The sequence below is a fragment of the Gallus gallus genome, chromosome 7, assembly GCF_016699485.2.
Source record: "Gallus gallus isolate bGalGal1 chromosome 7, bGalGal1.mat.broiler.GRCg7b, whole genome shotgun sequence".
Taxonomy (NCBI): domain Eukaryota; kingdom Metazoa; phylum Chordata; class Aves; order Galliformes; family Phasianidae; genus Gallus; species Gallus gallus.
The window spans coordinates 8,980,111-9,001,743 of NC_052538.1; the positions used below are offsets into that span (position 1 = coordinate 8,980,111).

At 39.9% G+C, this 21,633-nt stretch overlaps 1 long non-coding RNA gene across 1 annotated transcript in view; it reads left to right on the plus strand.

The window, feature by feature from the left end:
- Positions 1-5,635: 5,635 nt before the first annotated feature.
- Positions 5,636-21,633, plus strand: part of LOC121111274 — a 53,042-nt gene continuing 37,044 nt past the window's right edge. Inside the window, exon 1 of the long non-coding RNA XR_005861495.1 lies at positions 5,636-5,704. This is a non-coding gene — a long non-coding RNA (uncharacterized LOC121111274). The remainder of the gene's footprint in view (positions 5,705-21,633) is intronic.

Genomic DNA, 21,633 nt, shown 5'->3' on the forward strand with positions numbered 1-21,633 from the left:
TTTGGGGTTGTTTTTTTTTCTTCTTGCACTGCCATTTTCACCTATGGGAAGCTATGAGTTGGAATATTCAGCTCAATGAAGGACTTTTTTTCAGCTGTTAATGAACAGCACTGCTGTGTGCTGCCTGATGTGAAGTGAAGAGGCCTGAAAAAGCCTTTGCAGGAGCACTGCACTGCACTTTCACTTAAAGAAACACTCGATACGTGTTCCAGCTGTTTCCTACAGATGTCACATGTATGCTTAAAGGTCACTGTTCTTTTGAGAGCATCCACAGCCCCACTGTTCTTTAAATAACGCACAAACATTTCATGCCAGAGTAGTGCTTCAAATTAAAAAAAAAAGTAACAGAAATAAATAAGTCCAAGCATCAGACAAGGCATGGAAAAGAAGATAACTCTGAAGGAAAAGCTGCCTACTATTTTGACCACTGTTCCAGCTTTAGAGAGCCAGGACTGGTCCCATGGGGAGAGAATTTGGCACATTAGGAGGTGAGGAACCTGGGCCACTTTTTGGCTCTCTCTCCTCCAGCCACCCCAGCACTGATGGAGCCACCAGTCCAGGTCACGTGGGAAGGTCAGTCTGTCTGGTCCTGCACAGTCTGCTCTGAAACACCATGTGCCTTGGGAGCTGCCATGATGTGGAAAAGGCAGTAGCTCTTTTCAGAGAGTAATGAGACTTTGAAAAAGCAGATTTTAAAATTACTGTGATTTCCTCAGAAAAAAATGAAATCATATGATGGCTCACTCTTACAGTTTTCTTACAGGCTTGATTTTTTTTTTCTTATCATTAAATTATCCTCTAATTGATGGTAGTATCTTTTAAAATACATAGTCATGTAAAACTGGATGATAAGATGTTCAGAGGCTGACGTTTGAGTTAGCAGTGTTTAAGACCAGCTTCAAAACAACCTCCAAGATAAGAGATGAGAAAAATTGTAATATTGGGATCCTAAGAATAATTGCTGAAAATTGAATGACAGCTCACAAGCATTTGTGCTGGGGTATGTGGTCTTCATACTCTGGTTCAGCCTAGTTAAATTCATATCATGAAAGTGAGCACACTTTTCCTAGAAATGCTGCGTCTGCTTCTGTTATGTGCATCTAGTCGCCTGTAAATTTGGTCAGGAGCAGCTTGTACAAAGAGAAAAGTGAGTAAGTTATGGTGCTTTGATAATAGCTCCTTATCCACCTGGCAGTTTATGAGAGGTTTCATAAACCTATTTACTTCAGGTATTTTTTCAAATACAGTGGTACATTAGCAAGCTGTCACAGTACTTAGAGGTATCTCTCAGCTGCATATAAAGGAAGTGCACATAATTACCATTTGTTTCTTTATGGTGTTCTATTACAAGAAAGTAGCACAAACTGTCCTATCTTCTGCTGTGGAATACAAACTGGTCTCAATGTATCAGCAAGTTAGTTGGAAAGTCTTTGTAATTCCTCTCTCTTGATACGTCCATTAAACATTTTGAGGTATGTTTTTCTTCCCTACTGGACATTTCTGGTTCTCCTCCTTAACAGATGGAAGCTTACGCTCTTCTGATGAAGTACATTAATTTTTATTCCCCAAACTTAACTGCAGGTGCACAGACTGCTCTGACCAGCATGTCCAGCCTGTGCTTATAGCCCATTTTCCATGGGCTGGGGTTTGCTTGGGGTTTATCACTTTGCCTTCCCCTCTCCCAGCTGCTGATGTAGGTTCTCAGGGCTTCTTTTCACTCATGTTGTGTCAGTCCATAGTATTTGCAATATAACTTTCTTTCTTAAATGAGTTTGTGTAGCAGAATGAGGCCATCGTCTTGGTTAAAATTACTCAAGATGAATGTGAAACCAATAAGCAAACTGCTGCATATTGCTGCAAGGGAAGCTAACTGCCAGCCCTTGTGTTTGCTTTCTGATGCTCCCTCAAACACAGGCTATTCCACTTTGCTTTGCCTTAAAAAAGGCAAGTAAAAATCTGCTGTAGCGTACAAGCAGCACTTTCTACAGCTTCCCTTTTCCTGTGAGTTGGAGGACAAGCATGAGGGCAGTAATGGGTGCATCTTATGAGCCAGCAGAGAGCTCATGTTGCCAAGCTCATACTGGGAGTCTGATGTTCTAGTGCAGAATCAGTACACCAAAGCAAACTGCAGCTGCCTTAAAACTGAGCACGGGAAAAGGGGGTAACAGGGCTCCTTTTATCTGCTACATTGATCAGAATTTGCGTCAAGGTGAAGAAGACAATTCCTTCAGGCTCCATGCAGCCAATGTAGATCAGTCTTGTTCATATGAAGCACAGTAAATATTGTGATAATTGACAAAGTTACTGGACTGATTTCTGCTGTTCTTGCATACTAAGCTGTATCAGCATAAAATAAATTATAAAGAGAGATGTTAGCTCAGCTCAAGCTATCAACTCCATGAACATGGTGATTACATTTTTAGTGAGGAGGAACTGTCCATTTGCAAAATTCCCTTGACTATTGTAAAAAGTTGCACCTCAGCTGCAGTGTTGTGATTTTTGGTGGCCTTCCCTATACAAACCTTTCTGTGGGTACAGTCAGTTAATAAGCCATAGAACAAAGGACATAATCACTTGGGAATAAAAATGCTTGCTATGATTGGGAGCTTTCTATGCTTATAGTTCATTCATAGTGTTGGTCAGCGTACCACTAGTTAGACAAAACAAACAAACAAACAAAAAAAAAAAAAAAAAAAACATTAATCTGGTCACATTCTCAGACTGGGGAACACTCCAGGCTGAACAAAGCCACCTGTTTTATCTTCACTCCCAGTCAAATCTCAATCTGTTCTTGGTTCTGGTACCATAAACTGATGCCGGAGGCTCCTTTTCTCTTGTCAGTATGCTCACATTTGGTCCAGAACAGTATCACTGTGATTATGACCATCTGCATCTGCGGATGGGTAAAACACATTATAACCAATTTCATAAGTAACAGTAAACGCTCATTTTAGATGGCTTTCTAAGAGTGTTTATGTAAGTGCTCTTCTTACTCTACTCAGAAGTGTTTTGAACATGGCAAGAGTATTTTCAAGCCTCAAAGCTCTTGCTAAATATTGAGTGAGTATGAGGCAATGACTGATATTGTTACATGATCACCACTGGCTTTGTTTATAAGGGTTACTTAGCAATTTAGCAGAAGGGTTCCTGTTCTGCTAAGTAACACTTAAAACATGGCTTGGCAAGTGACCTTCAGGACTCATCTGAGAACAAGGCAAGGCACAGAGCTAAGCTAGAGCAGCAGGGACTGACAAGCTGGGATTGAAAATGCTTAAACTAGTTCCACTTATTAAAAGAAAATGTAAGCTACTTTTCCACGACACGCACTGTGCAGAGACCTACAATTACATGGTGTGCTGATGTATCCTAATCTCCAGCAGCAAAAGCATATAGGTCAGCAGAACAATTAGGAGCAAGGCAACACATAGCCTCCTCAGCTGGAATCCTTCAGGTGACACCTGCTGATTGCTTGAGCTTTAGGCACAGATAATACAGGCCTTAGCTGCTCAGCTGCTGTCTAAAGGCAGGTAGATCTGAGACATCCCCTAAAAAACTTCAAGCAAACCTATTGGTTTGTTGTATTTTCCTGTCCGTGATATTTTTTACTATTGCCTACAAAAGAAAAAAATCTTTATCTCTCATTGCCACCCATAGCAGGAGACAATGAAACATAAGGGCATACTTCCTGACGTATTTTGGTCTTCGTCTCGGTTGTAGTAACAAGTAGCAAGTGTTTGAATCTGATTGCATCCTGTTTCTAATACTGAAAGGAAATAGCAGCTAATAGGCAAGGAGGATGCCACTGGATTTTAATGTGTTGAAGTTGAAAACCTGCAGGAAGTCACAGGAGGAGTGCAAATACAGAGTGATGATATGAGAGCAGCAAATGAGGAGGAGGAGCATGCTACCAGACAGAGGAAAAGCAGCCTTTTCAATAGCTAAACATCAGTTAGGATATGATGATCTGAGTGGGAAAAGCTGAAATGAAAAAAGAAGAAATACTTAATGAAAAAAAAAACTAGCTTTGTATATGACAAAAGCAGATAAGGAAAAAAGACTGAAAAATGAAACTTAAGAGCTCAGTTTATATCTTTACTTTTTTATTATTACAGGATTTTTATGTAAAACTTATAATTTAAAGGGCAAAAACTGATGATGGAGTACTTAGGGTAACTGAAGGTCTCTATCCCTGATAATCTCAAGGAAAAAAAACAGCTATACTTAGTTGGAACTATTTTCAATTAATAAAACAGCCCAGAAGAAAAGTTGGTCCCTCCTAGACTGCATGTCCTGCTTAAGGGAGAATTCTAAATATTTTAGTGACTTTTGTTATGCCGAAAGAGTTCGTGGTTGCTGTCAAATGGATCTTCATATAGAAGCACTGAGTTCATTGAGGTTGATGAGCATACTAGCTGCCTGTCACTCAGGCTAAAATGAAGAAAAAGCCATTGTGCTCCTTTATGGAATAAGACACATTAAACAAGAGAAGCTATTCTCTGAGGTGCAGCCTGACAGGGCCTTTGTAGGCGGTGAGTCAGGTGGCCAGGAGGGTTAGGTACACTCCATTGTGCTTGGAGAAAAGAGTCCATTTCTATTCTGTGATGTAGTTGCTCATTTAGAAGGGGTAAATCAGGCTTGTAAAAGGCCCAGCTGAGAGGTAGCATGTATGTACAGCATCAAGAAGTGCCATGCAGTCCTTTGGGGGAGGTGGTGGTGGCTGCAGTAAAACATCAGACAGGCTCTGCAGGCTGCATCTATGCAGAAGAGTCAGATAATTAGGTTTAGCACCTGCCCAGCTGATGTATTGCTGTTAGAGAAAATGTTTTGAAAATATGGAGAAACGAAGGAATGTCTGAAATAATAATGAAATGAAATACTGTGTGGGCAGAGAAACTGAGTGGGATCATCAAAGCAAATGGAGCCTAACCAGAAATTTCCTTTAGAAGCTGTTATTTCAGGATACTGTTATGCTTCTCAGAGACCCAGTGGAGTCCAACCACTTAATTACCATTTACGACCTGGATGCCAACCACTACCAGTCTTTGCCTACTTGACCTAGCACTTCCATTTCTCACTTTTAAACAGACACAGTACTTCAGAGATTTGTTAGTATCACCAAGGCCTCAAACTCCTTGGCCATGGAAGGAAAAAGAAATGTTTGCTGCCACCCAGAAAATCTTCCCTGCCTTACAGATCTAGTTCCTCTGTTAATTGCTAAAAGGCAGAAGGTTGTAGAAGTTAACTGCTAATGCTTTCTCAGTCCTTTCAATCAGGGAAGGGTCATATCAGAGCTGAAATAAGATTTTCTTCTAGTTGAGGTAGGGAATTTCAGACTAAGTTCTTAATCCAGGAACAGTTTTGTCCCAGAGGGCAAATCAATTAAAATTTCTGTTACCCACTTGTAAATTGGATCACTATTTATACTCCAGTCCTTTTCACATTTGCCAATTAACCTATGTATATCTAAAACTCAAGTTCTTGAGGAGAATGTCTGCGCTTAGCATGCACATGTCCATGATGCTGAGGGTTCTACCATTTTTTGGAATCCAGCTGTAGCAATACTTACAGTATGTACTAGACTGAGGCAGAAAATACAAGAAAATACATATCCTCATCTTGTTCTCATTTCATTTATAGAAGCCAAGGAACAAATTTTGGGACAGCTATGAGAAAACAATGTGAGACAAGATAACCAGAAATAAAGGTAACGTTCTGCCAATTAATAATATAAATGATCTAGTTTATTGCTGTGACTATATCCAAGAGCTATGTGAAAAGAACACAAACCATTTAACTTTTAACATCTCCACTTAAATTGTTAACCTATTTTATAAAAACAAAATTTGTTACTGAATTAGACCAAGAAAAGGATAATATGATAACAAAAACACAGTCTACAACGTGAGTGGAGTATGTGGCATCACTGGACAGTGAAAAGCCGAAAATGTGTTAAAGGACACTGCAAAAATGCTCAACTAAGTACAGAAGGCAAAATCTTCCACTGAAGATCCAGATTCTATTTCAAAACTAAAAGAAGGTAAATTCTCCTAATCAAAGTTACAAATTGACCTAATTAACTTTATAATTAACCTTGATAATTGAAAGGAAAAAAGGTGACCTTCACTGAGTTTGTTCAGTGTTTAGTTTCAGACTATAAGCAAATTCATTCCAGCTAATAAGGCCACTACTCCCAAATGCTGATGGGATAAAGTTGAAATTAATTAGCGCATGCAAATGAAGACTACTTTTATTACACTGTACTGTACTTCCTACTTTATTCTTCTAAAGTATTAAACTATTTTAATATTAAATTTTGAGGATACTTTGTCTTAGATATCTACAAATGTGACTTCTAGCTAAACATCTTTCTAAATAAGCAGGCTGTTTAATAATAGGATTAGTATTTACTGAAACAACATCTTTAAAACAAACCATTCCTTAACAGTTTTTGTGAATTATCCAAATTGGAGTAAATTTTGCAGTACTTCCTCCTTTCAGATTTAGGTCATCTCATCTCAAGTTGAAAAGGTAAAAAAAGCTGATTCATTTGATTTAGGGTTGAATAAAACAAACAGGATTTCATTAAACCTGCAGAGCAATGATCTTCTACATCTGCATATAAATAACTGCCTACCTCCTAGCAGGGCAAATAACCTGAAATAAGTTTTAAACTGTCTGCTATTCCAGCACTGTCAGCTTGAATTAATTCTTCTTGAGAAAGCTTTAAAGACTGAGCCTCATGCTAGAAGCCAGGGTAGTGTCTCACATGGGCTGTCCACTAACTTGTGGGAATGAGGGCAAATGTCTGACTCCAAATCTCACTGCAGTCTGACACTTTTATCTTAATGGTAGGGGGCAAAGAAAACTTCTCAGCTGCTGTTACAAATGCTCTCACACATCCAAAAACTTGACTAAGAGGTCTCTAAAACATGTTTTGAATCAACAAATGGCAGAGTGCTCCTAAAATAGATGTGAGAAGAATATCTTCCTGAGAAAGGGGCATCTAACACCTGGGGCTTCTGAAAGGAACTCCATGCAGTGTAACCATTATCCTTGCCCATATCCAAACAATTTTACCTTAAAACTAATAAGTGTTTTTTAAAACTACCATTGAGCAGAATAAATATTGGGATAGGTGTGGAAAGGGAGCGCTGGAAGTATTCACTTACCTATCTGTCCTTTCTTACTTCTCTTGGTTCTAGTGTAATGGTTCTTGTGTGTTAGAGCGAAATTACAGTCCTGGGATAAAAGAACACTAATAAAGCCTTGTAGGTCTGTGCAAAAAGTGGCTGAAACTTTATATCCATTATACTTTTATTTTAAACTGACAGAGTGGAGTTGTAAAGATGGGATTTTCAGTTAGTGCTGCTCAGATAGAAACTACCAGAAGGGTACAAGTCTCCATCAGTAGTGACCTGCTAGCATCTGTTGACCTACATATACATTATCAATTGATTTTCATTCTAATACGTCCACTTTGGATGTCATTTTCCCAAGTTCTTTCTTAAAATCTGCAATCAAACGGTAAACTGCATGCCTCAGTGAGAGGAAGCTCTTCCATCCTTGCATACATTGTGCAGAAACTGTGCTTGGAGGACCTCAGCACTTGAGCTCGGCAGTGCTGCCCACATAGGGCTCTAGTCTCCCCAGCAAGAACCAGCTGGAAGGGTCATAACAGAGCGAATGCTCTTCGTGAGTGGCTTAGCCCTGACTTCCTTGCTCTCACAGACATGGAGTGTAGGAATAGAGTAGTGGTGGTTTATAGGGTTTCAGACAAAAGGAGCTTTAAAAATCTCTACCTCTTGCCCTGACTTATCTGTTTCATAGTAAATCAAAGCAGGCAGTAAATGCAGCTCCTACTGTGAGACTGGCACTTTTTTAATGATTATCTAAAGCTGTCTCCTAAAGTAAAAGAAGCTCTTCTGCTCCTGACACCTTAATAAAAAAAATAAAAAATATATAGCTCATTTGTTCTCATTCCTTGAAAGCCATTTAAGTACTTTAAAATGGATGCTTATGTTTTTGTGCATCAAGGACAGTCTTATGCACTGGAATTGATCCTGAAATAGAACAAAACCAAACAGCATTTTGTTTTAGGAACTTATTGAGGTAGATGTAGGCATTATGTAGTGATGGCCACTAGTGTTTTTATGTTCTTGTGTCAAAATTTGAAGAGGAGAGGCAGAACTCCTTTCACTGAAGTAATGCTCTCATCTCTCCTGCTATACAATTCACAGTCTGTGTAGGAGAGTTGGGAGGGCGGTTAATTGTCATGGGTTGGAGCATTTCTAGGACACTCTTCAGATGCTTTTAAACATGAAAAAGGTAATCTGATAATGCAGAGCCTCTCAGAGTCCTTGATTTTGGCACAGAGGCCAAAACCGTGACAGCTGGCAGGTCTTCAAACTGAGGACTGTCTGCCACCCAGGGCAGTGATCTGTCTATCTAGGCTCAACATCATGTACAGCATCTTGAGAAACCATGGCCTTCAGGAAGTGCTCATATCCATGCACCAGCTAGAGGACACCAAAGACAGCTGCAGCTCATCCACTTGTGTTGGCTGCTCACTGTGTTTTATTTCCACAAGGTGTGGATGTGGCAATGGCAGGGAGAGAGTCACCTAGAGCTGGGATGAATGAACTGTGAGGCTACAAATATATTTAAGCTGTTATTTAAGGAAAATAATCTTCAGTGCTTGCATTCATAAGGCTGCTTCTTCAGAAAGATGAATAAACAAGCAGCTGTAGAGTGGCTGCCAGAGCCTACAGGCTACTGTATTACAGAGTGGGAAAGTTTTCAGGTGGGAACATCCCGTATTTATTATAGCTCTATGTCGCATCTGCACCCATATGATCATGTGCATAGGTTACCCTGAAAGTAGTGCCTCCTATTTAGCTCCCTGAAAACTGTAATAGGTGCAAAGAGCACTATAGCACTGTTTGATAGAATCAATTCCCAGTTACAAAACACTATTTTTCAATGTAGGTACCACCATTAACTATACGTTTTTGCCAGCTAAAAACAAGAGCCTGTATGCTGTGCTTATGAAAATCTGCATAGCCATCTGGAACTGGCTTGTCTTTCACATAATGCAATGCTGCTGGGAAGGTTCAACCTCTACTGCCATACCACCAACATCTGTCTCTGATGACGTAACCCAACATAATTAATCAGGAGGCAATAATTTTGGAGCAACCCTTGTATACCATATATGCAAACAGCATTCCTAGGTGTGCCACACCCGGACAGGGTGCACAAGAACAACAACAAAAGGAAGTGCTGCAAGGCAAGCAGTGGATCAAAGTCCTTAAGTGGAAAATCAAATTTACGATTTTTTTTTTTTTTTTTTGGTGCGTCTTCTCCTTTTAGTCCCTTTTTGACATCAGCAATTGCTATTGATTTTTACTATTGAAATTTCTAATGATATTAGCTCTAAAGCACGTGTGCAATCCAACCCTGGTTCTTGGCATGACAATATAAGAGACACTGTTACAGTTCTGTTCAAATCTCTTGTGCAAAACCAGTGATGTCTGCACATCCAGTGTGGTAAATACTTATCGGCAGCGTGTAGTTGCATTGGTATATCTTCTACCAGTGTATTCACTGAATCCTTTGTTTTCAGCTATTGAACCAAAGACTGAGGAAGTTGTGACATGCAGAATTAGAGACAGCCTATTCTTACTTGAAATGCTCAATACTGTCACCACTGACTTGCTTCATAGGTGGAGAGCAACTTCAGCCTTCATTTTAAACTGATTGGAATAGAAGGTGACACTTTAATAGGTTATATCCTTCTTAAACAATGAAGTCAGTAGTTTATACACTCTGCCAGCTCTGTTGCATTCACATCATATCTATGTCATCCATGTGGGTAAAGATCTCTCAGCTAACAATACCTAGGGACTTGGGATGTTAGGCTTTATTTTTTATATATATTTTTTGTATATGTAATAATATTTTGGCTTTCTACAACTGTGAGTTTCATAGTTTCATACAAAGACTTCAGAGGCTCTGAACAACCCTTTAGGTAGATAAATACAACTGTATCTATCTAGTAGAGGCTCAGAGGGATTTGTTCAATACACAGGGATGACTTTCCTCTGATTACATAGAATGTCTTTTATTATGAGGGCCAGCTGCAATAGAGCCCCTTTATAGGCAAATGCAAACCAGTGAGGTTTTACTATTTCCTGAGACTGCAACTGAACTTATTCTGTATTTTCTTTTTCTTTCACATACTATGTATGATTACAACACCCATACTCAGAATGCATTGCACTTCTTTTAATTCTCAAGTACAGTGGATCACAGACAAAAACTGTATCACATCTGGTGGTACTGTGTTATAAGAACCTGTGCAATTTTCTTGCTGAGACTACTCAGGGAATTATCTTGGCTTGTGCTATAGAAACCTGGAATTATCCTTTAGATTTTTTAATCTACTTGAAAATGATCTACCTACAGCCAACAGCTGGTTCCCAAGGCGGCTGCTGGTTTCAATGAAGAATCTCTTCAACAGCATGCAGTATATGATATTTCTGGTAATGCTACATCCAGCTTTACTGAACCAAATGTAGCATTTTCAAGACATAGGTTTGTTCAGCACTGAAGGCTCATTTTATGAGAAAAATGAAAGTGCAGTGCATTCTTCACCGTGCATAACAGCAGTACCTATGCTATGAAGAATCTGGAGACGTGTCCTTTACTTCAGTATATGGTATATTTTTGCTCTTCTTCTGAGACATTTATAAGAGAAGATGCAAAAACTTCATGACCCAATTGTTAGAAGTAGTTGGAAATTTCACAAGTTACACAAAACCTTTTCCCAACCCTTTGAAGACTGAATGTCTTACACCTTTCAGTGACTCCTTCTAAAACCCTTTGCAAGCATGCTGGCTTCAGGCACCATCTGATAGACAGTCCAAGATCGATGAGCAGAGCCCAGGACACTTCTCTGAAGCCTTTCTTATCTGTACTTCTTTCCTCAGGCTGACTGAGAATGTTGTATTTCTTTCTCAAGCTGAGTAACATGAGTTCACCACCCTGCAGAGCATTGCTTCTCAAAGCCATTCAGGAGATTGCCCTGAAGTAGGGAATAGCTACAAGACTGCTATGAGCATGAGTCAGCGTCTGAGGCTCTTTATTTTTTTGTGAGGATAAAGGTGCTTGAATCTTTGGGAAGCAAAAATCCCCGGTTGGCCCTTCTAGAAACCTGTTTCAGGTGGACTTTTCCTTTCAATCTGCGTAATGGTATTTATGTTACTATCTTGGTCTAGCAGTGAGCCAACTTGGCTGATTGTCTTTTGTTCTTGTTGACGGGGACTCATGATGTTGTTATGGATGTGTGTGATTACAGGGTTTATATTGGAGGGAGCCAATTAGTTTGGCATTCATCTAAGAGGTGGCTGCAGAAATGGGTATGACTTCTGAGTTCAAAATTATGCTGATCAATGTCTTAAAATAATGTTACAGAAATTATTTGATCGCACTAGTTAATTAACAGAAATGACTGGGTAATCAGAATTAATGAACATGGAAATCTGACTTACATGTATCACACAAGGGATAACTAAATGCTGAAAGTTAAGGCTATCACTTACTTATACAGTTTTAACTGTATACAGAAGATGAATATGGGGAATTCACACCTATAACACACCTATAAAAGAAACATAGGTGTGAAAACACACCTGTAAAAGAGAAGGAAAGCAGAAAAACAGATTACAACCTGCTTCAAAAATCAGCTTTGTATGAAAACATGCAAATATCTTTAGACTCATTTTTCATTGTCTTAGATAGAATGTGGGCACCTCATCAACTGTCCTGAGGTTCATTCTTAAACAAACTAAAACATTTTTAATAGAAAAATAGATTTGGTGAATGAAGATTTTTCTAAGCATCTTGAAAACACCAATAAACATTCCAAACAATCAGCTCTGGGAGATGAATGTTTCAGTGGAAAACATTGCTTGCACAGCTTCTTGTACAAAGAAAGCTTAGGGGTTTTTAACCCTTGAGAAATATTTGAGTGTTGTTATTCACTGATCAAAGTCAATCTATGATTTTCTTTAGATAACTTGAAAGATTTCATAACCTGTGGACCTAATTTTAAAAAACACTGGAACATTAACAACTGCATAAAATATAAATGACCACCAAAGATAGTAGTCATTGACTATCCTTTCTCCACACTTAGCTCTGGAGTTGAATATTGTACTTCATTATCCAGAGATGGAACTTTTACTAAACCTGTGCCCCTAGTTGAGAAACTGTACAGAATGAAAATTTTCTATCTAAAATTCTCTGTGGGAAACTCTGCCCCATCTTGTTATTGTCCCTTCCCACAGAGGAACCTTCGTGCAGTGTTATTAGACATGGCACTCAAAGATGGCCAATAGGATAGCAGGGGATTTGTAAGCCTATGAGGTAGAAAGGAAAACAAAGTTTACATAACATGGTTTTATGCACATTTAGACACACACACCCATAAATTAATGCATCTTTCAAAATTCTCATAACGTGCTTGTTAGGAAAGGCAGTATTTCCAATACTTGCTGAATTGGTGTTTGAAACACCAATTCAAGCACCTTCAAAGACACTTTGGACAAAATTTACATATCTGTTTTAATATAAATACAATTTTATGTTATATTACAAGACAGCAGTAGTGTCTATACATGGATGATTGGTGGGGATTTAAATGAGATTACCTGATTGTGCATCTTACAGCGCACACTGAAATAGTATTGGAGGTACAGTTTACATTGACAGTGTCTAGTAATGAAGGTCAGAGGGTAGATCAAATGTATAAGCAGAGCAGAAAGATCAGAAAAGTTTTATTAGGAGCTGCATGTCTTCCTGGTTGTCTTCTACAAGAAGGTTAGCACCTGTCACCTCTTTCTCTACATCCAGGCACCCAAGAAGACACATCCTCCAACTCAGCATAGAGCCCAGTGTTAGGTTGTGCCAACCCTGCGCAGTGGTGTGTGCCTGTGGGTCTCATAAAAAATGAGGCAAATGCCAACATGCATTCCCCATTTTCACTCTTTCACACTTAAAGTACCTGGTCATAAGCATTCTTTTAGTGTACATATAAAAGAAAATCCTTCCAGGAATGGTGATTATTGACTTGCTGTTTAAAAGAAAATGGAGAGGAACTGAAGTGAGATAGGAGATGTATTGTGGATCGAAGCCATATCACACGCAGTTCACTGCAGGAGGCTGGAGGCTATTCCAAATCATCAGCAACAGAAGAGAGAATTTTTCAGTGTGAGCTCTAGCAAAATGAAATAATTTCTAAAAGGACCTGAAAGAGAAAAAGCCAAAAGCTGATGTCTTTCTCCCCCTTGTTTTCTGGCATCAATGATGCCCATGGGGTGGTGGATTAGGACTTACCTATGGAGGAAGGAGATAAGTCATTCTTTTCCTCTTATGTGACAGTCCTTTTGTAGAGCTGGTGGGGACCACAGCATTATGTATATAGGCTTTTTGGCTTGCAAACAGTGGCTTTCACAGCACAGTGCTGCCTCTGCCCTGTGCCCACACAAGCTGGATCCCTTCCATGGGACCCCTCTGTGCTCAGGGCACATTCATGACCCATTGGCCTGCAAAGATGCAGGCATGGGGATAAAGGCTGCTCGATGGCATTTCTGCCTGCTGCATACCCACAGTCTATAGGATAGGATTTGACTGCAGATGTAAGTACGTAGGGATTTACTCACTTTATATGGTGTAAATTACACTGTGTCTCTATATGAGATTCCTGACTTAGAGAGAAGTAAAACATGTCAGTGCAAGGCACGCAAAACACAGTTTGGAACTGTAAAGTCACTCTTCCACTTCTCTTCGGTAGCATTTTTCTGAGATTGTGTCTTAGGAACCTGGAAATGAAGGTGTATATTACAGGGAAGCATGGCATTACCCATTTTTTTCCCTTTAGAGACCAAAAAGGCACTACGTTAACATTTCAGAAAGGATTCACATGGGTCTCAGCAGTGTTCCCCATACCATTACAAAGGTTGACATTTGCTAATCAGAAGCTGAAAGGGTTAATTGGAAATAAAGCTGTTTCTTAGAAAAGGAGTTGGTGCCAAACCAAATGCTTCTGAACTTCCTGAACATTAGAAATGAGATTTACCTAAATTCCTATTTTATTTGCAACCTTTATCATTATACCAGGCAGATCCAAGATAGTCTGAACTCTGTAGGACTTAAAATCCAAATCCAAATATCACAGCTTCTGCCTATCTCTGTCTCTCGTGCATTTGAAGTCAATGGCATGGGAGATAATTTTTTAACGGCAGAGCCAAAAAGAAGCATCAGAGCTGGCCTTTGCAGGAAGCAGGATGGAGCTGACTGCGGCTGGGAGATATCGGCAGAAGTGCTAATGAGAGACTGTCACAGCTCCCATCATCTGCTGTGGCAGATAAAGCAAAGCCACTTGCACAAAAAGGTGGGGAGGGAGAAAGAAGTAACAGTAAGAGAAAGATTAAAAAGCAAGCAGAAGTGTAGGTATACGCATACGTACAAGAAAGATGCTTATGTATGCATATATGTATGATAGCTTGCAGTAGCTTATTTAATCATTTTCTTAAAAGCTTGGTGGAGGTCGGTGCTGGTCACAGAGCAGATTCAGAGAACACAGAGTGGAGGAGGAAAAATCATAGGAAAGGAAAGCAGAAAAGTGGAGTCAAAACAGGGCATTTAACTTTTTGGGTGGGAGTTCTGAAGAGAACTGCCTGAAATAAGAGAACTTATGCAACCCAACTTCCTTATTTTTTATTAATGTGGAGCAAAAAGTGTAATGAGGCTATGTGAGAGATTACAGCAAACATTGTAGGAGCACCTAAGGGAGAGAGAAAATCCCTAAATCACTTGCCAAGTAGATAAGAAAGATTTTATATAAAAATAGCTATGAATGCTGGCTACAGATGTTCAGCACCTTTGTTCCTGTACCACAGAAAAGCCCATCAAGTGAGCTCTGGTATTTCCAGTTTCATGTCAGATAACAGATCTGCCTTGAAATGAGAGCTCCAATGTGCAGGCCCAGCTCCTGTGCAGGGTTTGTCCAGGGTAGGAGTGCCTGTACCAGCACTGTGGGCTCTCTGCACTGCATGACCCTCTGCCAGCCCATCCTGCACAACTTCAGTTCTGCACATGCTGCCATGCCACAAGGAAGGGGTCTGTGTACACTGCCTCCACCCTGCGGATAGAAGTCAACCAAGAGATTCTTCTGTGTTACACAGCAGGGCAGAGCCTTCAGATGGTGATCAGCGCAGCACTGGTGTTTGCAATAAGCATTCTCAGAACTTAGTACTTCAATATATTCCCCAGAGCAAAAGACAACAATTTTCAGGCCAAGTAGAATTAATGAGGTGGGTAATGTTTGTATCTTTTAATATTCCTGTTCCTACGAGAAGCGATGCTTATGTTCAACAGTCTGAACATTACAAAAAAACATTCATTTTTACCATATTGGATCAAATGATCTTGGGGTAAATACAGCAGAAATTGTGTGCCTGGCTTACTGTAATTAGTACTCCAGCTAGGAAAGAACTTTAGCTGTGTGTTCCTGGTTTACTCATTCTATGCACTTTTTAAACATATATACATGTGCCAGCATATTTTGCAAGCCTTTTGATGTTTTATTATCTCTGTATGTGGGTGGTTTGGTTCCAGCTATAGTTTGAAGTGCAAATCTGCCTTACAGTTTTCCTGTATGAAGGTTAAAAATACAGTCACGAAGCAGCCCCCACACGTTTCTTTCTGTGTTTCCAAAGCAGAAATCTCAAACAAGGCACTTTTTGTCAAACATCTGCATATTAAAAAAAAATAATCAAATAACAGCCAGCTGTTAAATAAACATAAAGAGCTTCAAAGCTCACTGTCCCTAGATATCTCTCCATATCTCTCAAGCATTAGTTGCAATGCCCACCCCACTGAAAGCCTCCTGGGAGCAACAGGCGGAGCAGCAGAAGGAACCACGCGGTGCTGGAGATTAGCTCTGTGCCTGCCGCTCCGAGCCCGCTGCGCCTCTCTGTGCTTTGCCTGTTCCCGTGACTCATATGGAAATGAGGAGATGGAGCCCAACCAGAGCGTCACATCTAAAATCAAACAGAAAATCAGATATTCATTAAACGAGCAGTTCCGTCTGAAATACCAAAAACAAAGATGAAAGCGTTAGCAACATGTTATTTTTTACTCTTTCTTCAGTGTTCTTGCAAAGCGGGAAAGCATTTTCCCAATTTTGCTGGTCCATTGGTCAGTGGCGACGGCAAACACTACAGTGTGGCTCCTGGGAATGCCTGCAGAGTTACTGAAATCCTATCCGGTGTGCACGTGGTAGGGAACAGAGAAGGAGGCGGTGTGTTAATTGAGTATTTTATTCTCTGATATAGAAGAAACAGCACATCAGAGGGGTTTCTGAAAAGATTTTGTGTGAAAATTAATGTTTAAAAGTATTCAAAGTAATACCAAGGCTCTCAAGATCTAGGGCTGTCATGAAGAAGAATAGAAAGGGCTAAAGGGCTTGTTTTTAAAATTTACACTTTTTTACAAGGCAAAAAGTTGCACGCGGGCCTTTCCAGGCCAGAAGGCAGCACGCTGTGCCATAAGGGGTGCAGTGCCCCTTGGTCAGCTGGAAGAGCTGGCTCACAGCAGCCTAGTGAGCAATTGGTGCTGGTGCAGAGCCACAGCAAAAGATTCCTTCTGTGCAGCCAAGGGCAGAAGGGAGAGGAGGGTGGCTTGCTCCATCAAATTTTCTCCCCATGATACTCTTGAGGCACTTCATGCCATGTGTTGTCCTTTATTACAACAGTAACCTTGTGAAGTCAAGCCCCTTGTCGAAACTGTCAGACAGAGAAGGAAACTAAAAGGGAGATTTTCCCAATTTCTTTGACTTGAGCAGTCTTGAGGTGCCGCTTTTTATGTTTAATGAGAAAGGACAGAAGTGTGATTTTCAGGCTGGAGATGCTCCCTTTAATAATGCCAGCAGAGTAGAGCTGAACTAGCTGGTGGCTAGAAGTGACCTGATCCCATGCTGCCAGTACACAGTACCCTTCCCAGAAGGCAGCTATTCTGCTGCTGCTAAGTGTAAGGAGGCGAGGTGAAATACTGATGGTGATAAGGTGTGCTTTTTAATCCATGCCAGCCAATGGTAATAGGATTCTTAATCCACCAAACGTTACAGTGACAGAAGTAAATTGGATCTGTGGCTTGGTCTTTCTTTTATTCCTTAGGATTCATTTTGCTTTATTAATATACTTTCCCTTAGACAGCCTCTTTTCCATCCTTTCCAGCTGTGAGACCCCTTTTCCTTTGCTTATCCTTGACTTTCAATTGCCTTTCGACACTGCTTTATTTCTGGTCTGCTGCCGCCTTCTTTCCCTTTTCCCTTCCCTCCCCTGCCTTGGAGCCCGATATGAGCCACGCATTTTCCAGCCAGGCTGAACTTTAGAAGTGTGTCTTTTCATTTGTGGGAGATATGAAATATTAAAAACAATATTTCCTCGCTTCACTCTCAGTAAGGGCTTTAAGGAGCTGTTACAAGGATTATTTTTCTTCTACTTACTGGAAAACAAAGATAAAATTGTAGCTTTCAAGTAGGTCATTTAATCTTAGAACATTTAATTGTGAGGTTGCCAGCCGTGATTTGATTTTTCATCTTCTTTTGTTCCAAGGTTACAAACCTTCCAATTCATTTATATTTATAAACAATGTTCCCACTACATTACATGCATGGATTATTAGGAACACCTCACAGTAGAGTACTGACAACTTTTTGTACATAATTAATTAAAAGCCTCAAAGTTACCCTTTATCAAACTTTCACAGAGGTTTAGCATATCAGAAATCTCAAAATGAAAAAAAACCCATTTAGACCAAAGGGCTATCCAGCTTACCCAAGTAAGGAAATACTCTTTATTTCATGGGATTTTAAAAAAAAATGGATTAAACCCTAAGTGGAAATCACCTAGGGCAGAATGTGGTTGCACTGATAACAGAATTATATTTCGCAGTAAAGGGAGCCAAACCCTTGCTCTAATTAACACACCAGTTCTGATAAAATAACTCAAAGGGAAAAACTGCAAGCCCAGAACTATGATCTTACCCGAGAAGGAGTTAAGGTGTGAGTAATAACTGACCCCTAATGGTTAAAGTGCTTATAAATCATCCTCAAGTGGGAAAAGGACTAGAAATGCAAAGCTTCGCCTATCTGCATGACTGCTGCTTTCTACAGCAGTTCCTCAAAAGCAAATTGAGCCTTTCAGCTTTAAATTAACTTGCAAAACTTTGAATCTGAGGCCAGGTCAGCCTCTTTTGCACTCTGTGTTCATGGGATTCCACACATTGTCCTCATTTTGTACTTGCCATGTGCAGCTTGTTTACCATCCTAGCAGATTCTGGTCCTCTGACTGTGAGCTCTCTTCTGGATTAAGTGCCACAATCAGTGAGATTCATAGGCATGAATCGTCCCTTTGACTCAGACCATTGCTAGCACATAGCAAATACATGGAAAAGTTGCAACAGCAAGTTGCAGCATTTATTTAGCACTTTAGTAGAGCACTTTATTAGAGCTTGCTGCTTATTCTCTCACTGTATAAATTTTGCTATGAAAATTAAAATGTTTGGGGAACCCAAGGGGCTTATTCCCCTTCTTTCCCTTACCACTAATTGCCTTGGAGCCACAGGCAGGTCAACAGCAGTGTGATGTACACAGGTGAAGCTTCTCATGCTGCAAAAATTAGTGGGCTGAACTCTTGCACAGAGGTGGATTATCTGGACTATGGTTGATGCTTATGCTTCCACCAGTCATTCCGACGGTCAGGAGATAGCGGGGGATCTGTGTGTGAGCCAAGGAAGGCTTTGAGCCATGCTTCCAGCTCTTATCATTTTTAACAGCAGATTGAAATCGTTTCCCAGGTTCAACAACTTTCTGTTTTTCAAATGCAATAAAAGGCAGCTTTGCAAGGTGGCTATCTGCCAGGGAGTTTTCTTTCTCCTGGTAGGGCACTGCTGGTGCAGCAGCAGCGTAACTCAACAGACAGTTTCTCTCTAGAGAAAGTCATACACTGTGTGTCTCAAATGCTAGGTTAGATGTCAGATTTAATTTGAAAACTGAGATGCTGTAATTCAGAAGGAACTCTTGGCAAAGTGTTGCTGATTAAACAAGAGGGCATTGGTTTTGCTGAAAGGAGTTCTCTCATTCAATTTGATACTGATCATCTTTAACAAGGTTTCCTAAAAACCTTAAGAAAGCAAAGGTGAGTAGGCTTGCTCTGAATTTCCCTTAAGGACTAAAAGACAACAAATGTTAAAGATCCTAATGGTGGAGGCTTTACTGTTATCACTCTAACCAGCACTCAGGATACCACCATACTGAGAAAATAAAAGAAAATTTCTACTTCTCAGAGACTGAAACAGTATTACTTTATTTAAAGAATATTACACCTTGCAGTATTCTGAGTAATTCACTATACAAACCTTGAACACAACAGTGTATTTTGTATTGCTCTTGCTCTAAGTTGTCAGTGCGTTTCTTCTATGCAGATAAGCCAAAATCCATGTGGCTGTTCTTTACAGAAATGACACTAGTCTTTGCCTTATTAGGCACTAACTCTTGTTTTATTTCAGAAACCTGTCAACAATCTCACCATAGTTTATGTGTTTCCAGTGTACATACCTACATCTAAGATCTTCACCCTGGGCTTACTTCAGTGGCAATCTAGTAATTGCTATCTTAACATATAATTCATGCTTACTTTTGTTTAGATGTATCACATTTAGACTTTTACCAGTGATACCAACTCTATATCCAGTGGCAATAAAGAGATGTTAAAAGAAATAATACAAACTATTACCTCCTCTATGTAGTTCACTATGGAGATACAGACTCAGAAGTGTACTGACATGGCTCGCAATCCTTCCTTTTCTTTGCATATATATCGATGGAGGCTAGCGTAAGGTACAACATGGGGTAAAAGTGGTTGCTCAGTAGTGCTTTAATGAAGGGGGTGAGCATTTTCTTTCTGTCTGGAAACAAGTTCACTTGAAAAGGGCTGGCATTGCCGATTTCCTTAATCATTTTCATAAAACACTGAGGTTGTATGAACTGCAGTAAAAAGCACTGATTGCCACTTAAAGACTTCTAGTTGAAAGCACAGGGAACCTCCCCTCCCCCCCCCCTCCCCCCCAACCTGGTGTCCCTCTTCATTCTGTGTAACATCTTACAGAAATGTTGTAAACTCCTTTGTCTTAAAGTAAAAGAAATCATTGTCTTTAATGTCTTTCAGAACACTTCCTATAAATAGTTAAAATCACCCTGCTTTTCTCAGTTTAATTATTTATTTGCAGAATAATTATATTACATGTCAGATTCCATTATCATTGAAGTTGCAAATGATCCTGAAACAAAAACAAATGCTGTCTTCTCAAGACCAGTAACCTCAGCATTTCAGACACAATTTTAATTGTTGTTTCACTGCAGAATCCATATAGAATAAGAATGAATATGAGCATCAGAGACCTGAGATTTAGTTTAGAAGAGTTAACAAAACCTGCAGAGAACAAGAAGTGAAGGATTTTTCGTTGCAGATGCTTGTCTGTACCTGTCAAAGTCTTGCAGAAAATGATATATCCCTCAGCAGCAGTGGAATAGGTAAGGGAAGGAGCGTTAATGGTCAGTTGGTGGAAAATGTGAATATACAATGTATTACGATAGAATATCATAGTTAAAGCTAGAGTTGATGAACTTGAATAATTTATCTCCATCAAAATCTAAGACTTTCAATCACACATGTACAAAATAGGTGCCTAGCAAGCCCAAAACTGAACGTGCTTATACTCATTAAAGAAAGGTTGATTTTTGGTATTTATTGAACATTTGTTTCCTGATTTTTTGCCCAAATCTGCCCATTTTTGTGAAACATCAAACTTGCCCGTCTCTCAGAAAGACACAGAACTTTTCCACTAACCGCAATGTTGCTTTTAAGCACTTTCACAACACTCCTTTCCTGTCACCAAACTGCAGAATACGTGGACTGGGTCAGATCAAAGATCTGTCCAGTCCAGTAACTGTTTTCAGCAGTGGCTAAAGGCAGATGGCCAGGGGAGAGCTGAGCACCATGGCAAGAAGTCTGACGCTTCCCCTGATAGTCCTTCGGCTGCCAATCATCCACAGTTCAGGGACTTCTGGAGCTCTGCATGGAGTCACATCCACTGGATTTCCCCTCCAACAGTGTGCCCAATCTCCTTGAGTCATGCAGACCTTCAGCTTTCGGTATTATGGTGCAGGATGTTACGTGAAGGCCAATCTGCACAGGAGATAGCAGTAATCGTTCTGTCTGTGCAGATTTTCCAGTTGTACCTACTTAACCATTATTGTCTTCATTTCTTATTCTGTGCTGCTCTACAAAGTTACATCCTCTTCTCCTCTTCTGTATATAGTAAATAGTACATAGCTCAAACACTGGTGCTTTTTTTTTTTTTTTTTTTTTGGTGCTTGGTTTTGTATTTATGAGTTTATGAACAAGGAGGAACTGTTTATACATAGAATACTAAGTCAGACTTGTTATTTGAAGGGAGCAGGGTATACTGAGTGAAACTGTTTTGTTTCATGATAAAAAAGCAGCTTAG